The following is a 10,368-nucleotide window of genomic DNA, read 5'->3' as shown; positions in this document are numbered from 1 at the left end:
TCCAAAAAAACTTGAGTAACTCTTGAATCACCAAAATAAATAAATTCTTCTCCTCCACTTGGGTGTAAGTCATACAATTATTTTTTCCACACAAATATGCATAGCAACACAAAGTCTATCACCCAGTCACTCAAACTAACCACAAGATTTTCTTAAGAAACGACCACAATAATTATATCATGTTACTATAAATAGTAGTTACGACTTTTGCAAACTTTCAAGTATCTGGTAAATTATTTTCACATGTCATTCACCATATATAATTAACCATATAGCTATAGTACAATATGCTATTTCACAGATCCTCGTTCAAACTAAATACCAAAGAGTATGGATTAGATTCCCGGGTAAGACTATTTCATATGTCAAAGATCTATCTTCGGGGCTCATGGAAGACGAAATACGCAATAGTATACATACTGAAAAATCTATTCGAAACTTACTTATAATGGTTATAGACAAATTAAAATTTGTGATTCCGTGACTAATAAGATCTTGCTACACTTTCTGCAGTATATACCCCAATTAAACAAAATTAAAATGATTGCTCATGATAACTTCAAAAATGAAGACTAAATCTTTATTTTGTTTTATAGCAAATATAGACCTTGTTATCCCACACAAATAATATGCTTCACACATAAAAGTTTTTTCATTTCATACTTTGCCAAAGCAGAACAAACCAAAAAGACAAAAGAGAAACCATAAAATTTCAATTAAGACAAAACAAATCTCTTTCATTAATAAATTTACTTTACTCAGCAAAACATCAAACCTATATAATGAAAGTTCAAATATCATTTTCGACGTGCATTTTCACGAGAATTCAAGTTCACATGAGAAGAAACAGACAATGAAAATTAAAGTATTTCAAAAAGTTTAGAATACCCAAAATTCAGCTTCTCTTAAATATTTGGTCTCTAGTCAAATACCACAGAATTTCACAAATTTCACGCAAAACAAATTCAGAATTATCAAGCATACATTTGCCTTGAATGATAATTTCCTTCTTTATGTAGAACGGCCAACAAGCAATCAAATATTAGCAGAAGCATACCTGAAACTTACACAGATTGTACTAAGTTAATCTCTTTCAATTTTCCGTAAGAAAAGAGTGAGAAATATCCTTAAGATTGTTGGAAATCTTACGGAAAATACTTCATCACTAACACGTGTAGGGACTTTTCTTAAATCACGAACACTTGTAGGGACTTCTCTTCAATCACGAACACTTGTAGGAACTCCTTCTAAGCTTGAGTAAAATCTTGATCGCTAACACTTGTAAAGAATTCTTCGTAGCTTGGAGGGCAATACCTTGTCTTCCAGGATATTTCACCCGGTATGGGTGTATCCCCAGGATTCAACAAGCTCTTCTAGTACAAAACTAGGAGCCAGAATCTAACAAAGATTTCACAAAAGTAGAAAACCCAGCACACTATATTTTATAAGGAAAAATATGGTTTTGTATATATCACCTCTGCCAATGAAAATAACTTAAGTATATATAGGTTCAAACAATTAACTAATATCAGGCTAATATATTAGCCAAATAACGTATACAGTAAATGGCATCACAAATGATGATTTCATCATTAACAACATATAAAGAGCTATTTAATGTAGTAAATGTTCTGCTATAACGTTGCTCACTTTGATTACAAATTAAAGACCATTCAATTTGGTCTTAGAAACATAACGTTTGTATTTAAAATAATGACTCATTAATATATATTAAAATAATGAATTAAAAACTTCTTTTTGAGATATTTAATTCAATATTTTCACAACATTTAGCATATAATACCGATTATGCATATGAAAAGACAAACCTGTAAAAAGTACCCATACTAGAACAATTGGGATGTCCTTCTCCGGCTTGAAGTCCAAAGTCCATTTCCGAAGCTATATCTGATAGCCTTCAAGCTGAATAACCCTTTTACACAACACAAAATGAAAATCCTCATTATTAGTGAGTGTTACAAGTATGTCAAAATTATCATAAACCCCTATTTTAATATATCTTTTCAAAGGAAATTTCTCAAAAAATCGATATCCGTTAATGTTTATTTGTGGTCTGGATTACAGAAAGTGCCCAATAATGGTTCTTCTCTACAAGGGTTGGTCATGACGCCACAATAGTCTTATAATTGAATATCACAGACGTCATTCCATTATGAGTGGTTCTCCTTGCTTTCACCAACTTCTGATTTGATCGAGTCGAAGGGATAGATGGAGAAGTAGCGTGTAACACCTAGTAGATTCGGGATATGTTTGAACCCATTAAATGCTTGTGATTAGACATGAACCGGAAATTTATATGTTTACACGTGTGAAAGTCAATAACTAAGCATGTCTCAACTGTACAGAAAGATTGGAGTTGAAAAAAATCTAAAAAGAAATAAAGTTTGAAAATCTGGGTCGAGATGCAGCCGGAGCGCGGGCCGCATGTTCAACATACAGACCACATGTCTAACCGCATTAGCATATGGGAGTCTGAAGAAAGTATTGATAGTGGAAATTTTAAGTCTCGGTGTTTGACATACGAAAGCCACATACAAACCGCATTTGAACCTAAAAAGTGAAAATTTGAGGTCTCGGAACTCGACATGCGAAAGCCACATGTGGACCACATGTCGAACCTCATGTCGGACCTGACAGTAATTCTATAAATGCGGGATTTCTGAAATTTAAAACCCTATTTCGTTGTATGAGTTTTTGAGAGCTATTTCGGCCTAGACTCATACCCAAACACCCAAGGTGAGTTCTTTATCATCCTATGGTCAAATTACATCAAATTAACAAGGATTAGCTCCAAGATATCATCCAAATCCCTAGATTGTAGAAATTCAACCCAAAATCGATTGAAAAAAGAATTTTGGAAAACTTCAAAAGGTAAGATATTTTGTAGCAATTGAGGATGGAAAGCTTAGTGCGTATTTTTTTTTATATATAAATTTTTCCCGTAAATGGTCTCTTTAATTAGTCTTTTGTTTCGAGGGATTTTAATGCTCGATCAACGTATACAAACATGCAATGTACAAATGCTAATGTAAGCTGTTCTATTATTCAAAATATAAGATGTACTCCCTCTGTCCCAAAATAAGTGTCGCTTTTAGCAAATAAAATTTGTCTCAAATAAGTGTCGCTTTAGGAATTCAAGACAAAATATAGTAATTGTTTCCGACTATACCCTTATATAAAGAACTACTTCTTGTTAATAGTGCCCAATTCTCAAGAAACATCTAATAAATAGGGGTAACTTAGTAAAATAAACGTTGTATTTATTATTGTTCTTAATGGCGTGAAATGAGTTCAAACCACACTTATTTTGGGACGGAGGGAGTATTATGGAGTTACTCATCATTTTTTAAACTAGTACAGTGATAAACACTGTTTGTTAGTTGGGGGAAGGATCCACTGGATATTTTGAGAAACGTATACTCAAAATAAACACACTGAATTTCTGAAAGAGTTTTTGTAATGCTATACTTCAATTAATTAAAGGAGAATTCTGCTTGACAAAACAAAAATTCTTTGTTAAGAACCTAAAGTGACTTCTTTAAAGCGCTTGAGAGAATTGGATTTAATCAAAATAATCTAGAAGATACCCTCCATAAAAAAGGTGAGATTTGTAATTATCTTTAACATAAGGCAACTTATCTGCTACAACAAACATAAATGATCTGGTAGTGTAAATTATTTTTAGACCATGAATGAATATTAGTTAATAGTAAAATATATTATGATAAGAAAAAATGCTCAAAAGGGAATAAAAAGGAGAAGAACAGACTCAGAAAATACCACTATAAGTAAAAAAGACTGAGAAAAAGGTTACATGAAGGATTTTACACTTACACGGACCATAATAAATAGAAGAAGATAGATCGTTCTTTTAATAACTCAATTTAACCACAGATTCTTGGGACAGTCCAAGTTTGTGGCTTTGACACCCTTTCATCACCAGGCAAAGCCATATACTTTTCCCAATCATCAAGCGCCATTGTTAAGTCATGCATTTTATTATCAATTCCAATACAACAATTTGCATGCATTGTGCAAACAAGATTGAGATCTTTACTTGGCTCACAAAACCCCCAAATAGAGCAGTGTCCAAAAATCTTATTTTCAGTCCAATATCTTTGATGAATGGGTTGAATTTGATCATGTTGAGCACGTCTTGATCGTGTTTTCCTGGATGAGCCTCTCTTGCATTGTACCAGAATTTGTAAAATTGTATGGTACGTTGATTTGATTTGACATAATTGAAACCTCCATTTGGTGAGTTGTCTAAATTTGTAGAGTCGTACCAGTAATGGTCACAAGCAATTTGGAAATCAGCGTCCGGGTAAAAATGTGCAAATGGTTGTCGAAACCACAATATATCAGCATCCTATAGGAGACGACACAAAATAATATTTATGGTTAGCACTACAGAGTAATATATATAAATTTCCAAACTAGAAATATAAGGCATGAAATTTTCCCATTGCTAGTCACCACTTTGTTAAATCATATTGGACATCGATATATAATTGAAAAATATTTCAATTGTTGTCTTATAACATTTTTGTTAATTATTTCTTTGTTTTTTTGACTAATACAAGATCAATAGAAATAAAGACAAGATGAGTTGTTATCGATGAGTTGTTATTTGCTTATATGCAAAATTATGCGATTGTTCAAGCAACCATATTTTCCAAGTAAAGCTTGATAAGACATGCATTCTAGTATGTAGGTCGTTTGCTTTAACTTCTATGCTCAACGATGGTGTAAATAATTTTTTACACTATTAGGTCATTAAAAAGATAAATATATACAAGTAGTTGACAACAAAATGAATGGGTGGCTTAGAAAATAAGACATTTTATGTTAAAATACAATATGTAAACATTCTTTACGCTGCAAGTGTATATACATTAAAACATAATTTTTTAGTTAACTAGTTTCACCAATTATGGATATATGTAGAAGCTAATTTTTAAAACTTTTAATAAAATGTTAATGATAAAGTGAAAGAAGAGTACCGTGAAAATGAAGTTATATCCCACTTCAAGAACATTTCTCAGAAAATCAATCCTTCTCCACATCATCTTCAAATAATCCTCACTCATAAAATGAGCTTCACCAGAGAAATCAACACCTTTTGTAGTGAGAGCATAACAGTGAAGTTGTTTCTCCAAGCAGCGAGTATATGCAGTTTGGTCCAAAGCTGCAACTACAACATGTTTCAAAAGTGGTTTTGTTTGGTTTCCAACTCTAAAGCTTTTCAAGAAAACATCAAATATGGAGTTTGGTTCTGTCCATGCTGCATTTAGAGATGTTATTATCACTGTTTTGTCTCCCATTGCTGCTTTTTCTAACACTTTCTCTAACTTGCTTTTTTGCTGTTGCTTATTCTTTTCCTGAAAATTTAGACAAATTTGATAATGATTTTATAGACGATTTAAAGAAGAGTTTTATTTAACCTCTATATACTGATAGTACTGTAAAAGAATATTTGTACTAATTTAGATCAGCTAAAAGATAATTAAGGTTAATCGTGCATATAAAATAAGATCAATAACTTGAAAATAAGAAAAATTGACTGCTAAAGCAAATTAAAAATATTGTATTATTTTACACTGGAATTAAATCCTTTAAGTGACAGAATTGTTTTTTCGGTTTTCCACTGTGCATGCGTACTTGCTTTGGGTCCGATTAATTTGAATTCACGGCGAAAAAGTCCATTTGGTGGGTTGTGGGGGGGGGGGGGGGCGCTCTATGTTAAAGATGACTTCATTCTTAGAATTCGAGACTCTGTATGGAGGGACACTTACCACCAAATTTGGTGAATTGGTATTGGGAGAGTTATACTTTGGGTCCCTCAGTTATTGGTGAATTTTGGTTTTTGACCTTGTATTATTTGGTTAAATATACTTAACCTGCAATTAACTAAAATGTGTATTTTTTGATCCCTTTATAAAGAAAATATGTGATATTTAGACTATTTTAGAACTATGTTTCTTAAATATAAGGTAACAAGACAAATTTAGCATAATATATACAGTAACAATAATAATGATTTAGCACTTAATAAATTGTCTTTCTTGTACTATTTATGGTCCATGCAGGTGTAAAAGTCCTTCATGTTACCATTTTCTCAGTCACTTCTGTTTCTTTTTATTTCCCTTTGTGTATCCTAATCTTTTCCTATTATAATATATATCTTTAAAAATAAGAGATGGAAAAATCGAAGGTGGAAGAGTCTTTGGTGGTATTTAAGCTCTGCACCTAGTCATTAAGCTACGCATCTATTTCAAAAGCTTGTTTTGTAGGGGTTTATGATCTTTATAATTGATCTGAGGAACTGCAATTATTGTCTGTTGATAATAACATTATTATCGTTAATTCTTCCTTCAGTATAAGAAAAAGCTTACTTTGTAGGGGTCTATGATCTTTATAATTGATCTGAGGAACTGCAATTATTGTCTGTTGATAATAATTTAAAGTTTATGATCTTTATAATTAATACTTCGTCTGATTCGTGAAATTATTTAGTGTGAGAGAGTTGACTCTATTTGAAATGAAATTGTTTTAGAAACAGGACCATTTAGGATTTTGGGAATGATTCTACAGATTCTGCTGATTAATTATTTGATAGCCGAAATAAATAATTAATAACGGACATAATTCAGCTTAAGACACGTAGTATATCATCGTATGATTATTAAGTAAACAAATACATAAACATTGATAACAAATTAATAATCGAATGAAAAAACCTAATGAAAGAAGTGGTATTTCATAACCAATCAATTAACTTAATAGTTCATTAACGAATTAAATGACCTGAGAAAAAAATTGTAAAACAATTTAAATTAAATAATTCACAACCATACATTGGCTAAATATTCCTCTAATTATTACAAACTACGTATGACAAGATTCATTTTGTACTTGAAGATGACATTAATTGAATAAATCTTAGGGCCGCCTAAATCTATGTTATTAGTCAATTTTGGAAAATTCTTCTGTCACTTTTTCTGTGTAGAAATAGACAATTCTGTAGTTGTAGATAGGGGTATTCACGGTTTGGTTAAAAACCGATCCAAACCGAAAACCAAACAAATAAACCGACAATTACTTGCGTTGGGTTTGGTTTGGTTTTAAATTTTTAAAAACCAATAGTATTTGGTTTGGTTATGATTTTACTCAAAGCAAACCGAAGAAAAAACCGAACCGAACCGGCAAATTTATAAATACTTTTTATAATTATATATATCCGAGATATTAATTTTTATAAATACTTCTAATAATTTCTATACATTTTAGTAAAATTTTATTTATCTCTAATAGACTAATGAACTTTATACCTTAAGCCCATTTCAAAAAGAAATCCATGAATTCACACTCATATTCAAAGAAACAACTATGAGATTTACCTAGATTTATTTTTTGTATTTCTTATAAACTTTTTTTCACTTAATTAAATTATAAATCCTAAGACATTTTCTCCACAATGCAAGAAACTATAACTACCATAATAAAAGGATAATAACGAATTATAGGTTAGAAAAGGATAGAAAATTCTCTCATATTGTAGGGAAAAAACATGAAAGAGAGAAATACAGTTAGTTTTCTTAAAAACCGAGCCAAATCGAACCAAACCGATGAATATGTATTATATTTGGTTTGGTTTGGTTTGATTTTAATAATTTTAAAAATTGACTAGATTGGTTTGGTTTTGGTTTTAACCCAAAACCGATCCAAACCGTAACACCCCTAGTTGTAGGGACCTTTAATTTACTTTTATATACGTGAAATTAATTTTGGTGACTTGTACGGATAAAGAATTTGGGTACATAGGTAGTAGTTTTTTTCTTTTTTTGGTTGGGGTTTGAGGGTGGGTGGGTTTGCATAGCTAGTTGAATTCTATGCCATTACAAAGAATGAAAGGAACTTTATTTTTCTTAAATTAAAAGTAAAGGTGTGAAATGTATTCACCTACTCCATGAGTTATTAAGAAACAGTTAGACAGAGATTTAGTCAATGAATTAGTAACCATAGTCCTATTAGTGAAAAGCACCAACGATTATGGTGGGACTCAGTGGCGGAGCTACAATCGGTGAAGGGTGTTTAACTAGTACCATTCGCCGAAAAATTATAATGTGTATATATGTTAAATATTACTTTTCATACATATTTATTTAAATTTTGAATATTCTTAGCGAGACCTTTGATTTCGTCCTTTGGGTGGGGTGAGAAATATTTTTATTTTTATTTTTAATCAGATCACTCGGATTTGAGCTACTGAAAATTGAATCGTCTTTGTTAATTAGGAAGCACTTTACCCCACTTTGAAATTCTCTAGTGCAAATTCAAATTATTCGAATTCCGATCATTCTAAAAAATTTGGATTCTACTATACCTACGTTTTTTTTCTTTCCTCTAATTTGTTGTGCCTTGTATTTATATATATATATATATATATATATATATATATATATCTAGAATATATTAGTAGCAACTTGGGCGACATTGAAAAGTCTGATCATTTTCCTACGTACATTATTCTTCTTAATTAGGGAATGCGTGAAAGATTATCATTCTTAGCACACATTTTTATTGAAGAGAAAAATAGTTATTGGTTGATTTAACAGATCTGACATTTATACTTAAACTATTGGCCTTAAAAGTCTCACTTTTTGAAACGTCTGATTTCGACAGATTGCATTCAAAAAATAGGAGTAAAGAATACGGATTCATGATAATTCTAAAAATAGAGGGACGTTATCAACAATAAGACAGCCGGACAGACTTATCTAACGTAACCAATGGAGTAATCAGTAAGGGGTTGTTTGGTGCATGGTATGTCTGGGATATCCCAGCACTAATTTTTTGTATCATATTTGGTAGAAGGTATAAACTTATCCTGAAATAAATTTATACCTTGTACCAAACAAGGTATAAAATGCATCCCATCCCAAGAAATGGGATATCTCTTCTTATCCCACTTATACTGAGATTATTTTATACCATCTTTTAGATGGTATAAAATAATCCCAATAGATGGGATAAATTAATCCCGGAATTATAATCCCGGGATAATTTTGACTACCTACCAAACGACCCCTAATAGTACTATAAAGAATTTAAGGATGATAATGGAAGTTAATTCATACTGTCTAATCTTTTCAAGAAGTTTTAAAACATTTTCTTTTTGTTTGAAAAGAGGCTTTATCATGAAAAAGTGTTATGAGGATGTTCTTCATTCACTCACAAAACGCTCAAAATCTCCAGAAAAAAAAAAAAAAAAAAAAAAAAAAAAAAAAAAAAACTTCAACTATCCAAACATTAGCTTTTGAATCCACACAAACTGCTTCTTCTAAAAGCTTTATTCATGAAAATTTTCCAAAGGTTGAAAAAAAAAGAAAAAAGAATCCTATTAATGAACATGACTCCAACCATGCCAACATTTTGTGTCTAACAGGTACACTTTCTAAGCAGTATAAGTGTCCATCAATAGGAACAAATTCGAGTTCTAATGTCAAAGTAAAAGATGCGAACAAACTTAAAGGCCTGTTTATGACTCACTTTTACGGTCAAAATATAAAATGAAAAAGAAACTTACTTTTGAGGGTAGGGTTCCAGCTTGTGCAGAAACATTTGCAGTACTATTGTAGCCATCAAGCAAATTTTCAGCCACGGAGCTATTTGATGATGAAGTTTTGTTTACATAGTTCGAGTTGAAATCCAATGAAGAAACCGGTTTGTACTTGTAATTAGGAAAGAATTGAAGAGGATAAGAAGAAGAGTGATAAAGAAGGAGAGATGAAAGAGCAACTGCTGAAAATAACAGAAATATCTTCACAATGTTACGTGAAGAAATTATTTGTTGTTGGTGGTGGAAGCCATTGGAAGGGGTGGTGGCTATGGCTTCATCTAACAATTTTTCTTCATCTCCTAATTTGTTGATGTTGCTTTCTCCTCCCTCTAAATTTGCCATTCTTTTTTGAATGTTAAATTCTTGAAAGTACAAATGGGTATGTATATACCCCCTTCTCTCTTTAAATATGTATCTTCCTTACTTGCTAACATGTCCAAGTCAACTCTCACTTATTCCCCTTTCTAAGTAATTATAAAGCTTAGCTTTAATTCCTTTTATCTTTTTTAAATTATATAAGGTCATTTTGGCTTTGTCTAAATAGGTCTACCTATCAAAACTTAATTATATTTTTTTCGAATTTGTACTTTCGTCTTGAAGCATCTTCAACTTCATTAATCATAACAATCAAGAAACACCCTTGAATACAACTTATATTTTGCTTTTCTTTTAATTTTTTTCCAAGTTCATTACTTTTTTTTTTTTTTTTTGTGGGGGAGGGGGTT

The 10,368-nt window shown here is 31.2% G+C and overlaps 1 pseudogene; it reads right to left on the bottom strand.

Annotated features, from left to right (window-relative positions):
• Window positions 1-3,779: 3,779 nt before the first annotated feature.
• On the bottom strand, window positions 3,780-10,083 carry LOC132029945 (uncharacterized protein At4g15970-like; annotated as a pseudogene).
• Window positions 10,084-10,368: the final 285 nt, after the last annotated feature.

Source organism: Lycium ferocissimum, chromosome 9, assembly GCF_029784015.1.
Source record: "Lycium ferocissimum isolate CSIRO_LF1 chromosome 9, AGI_CSIRO_Lferr_CH_V1, whole genome shotgun sequence".
Classification (NCBI taxonomy): domain Eukaryota; kingdom Viridiplantae; phylum Streptophyta; class Magnoliopsida; order Solanales; family Solanaceae; genus Lycium; species Lycium ferocissimum.
This window is presented reverse-complemented; position numbering and strand designations above follow the sequence as displayed.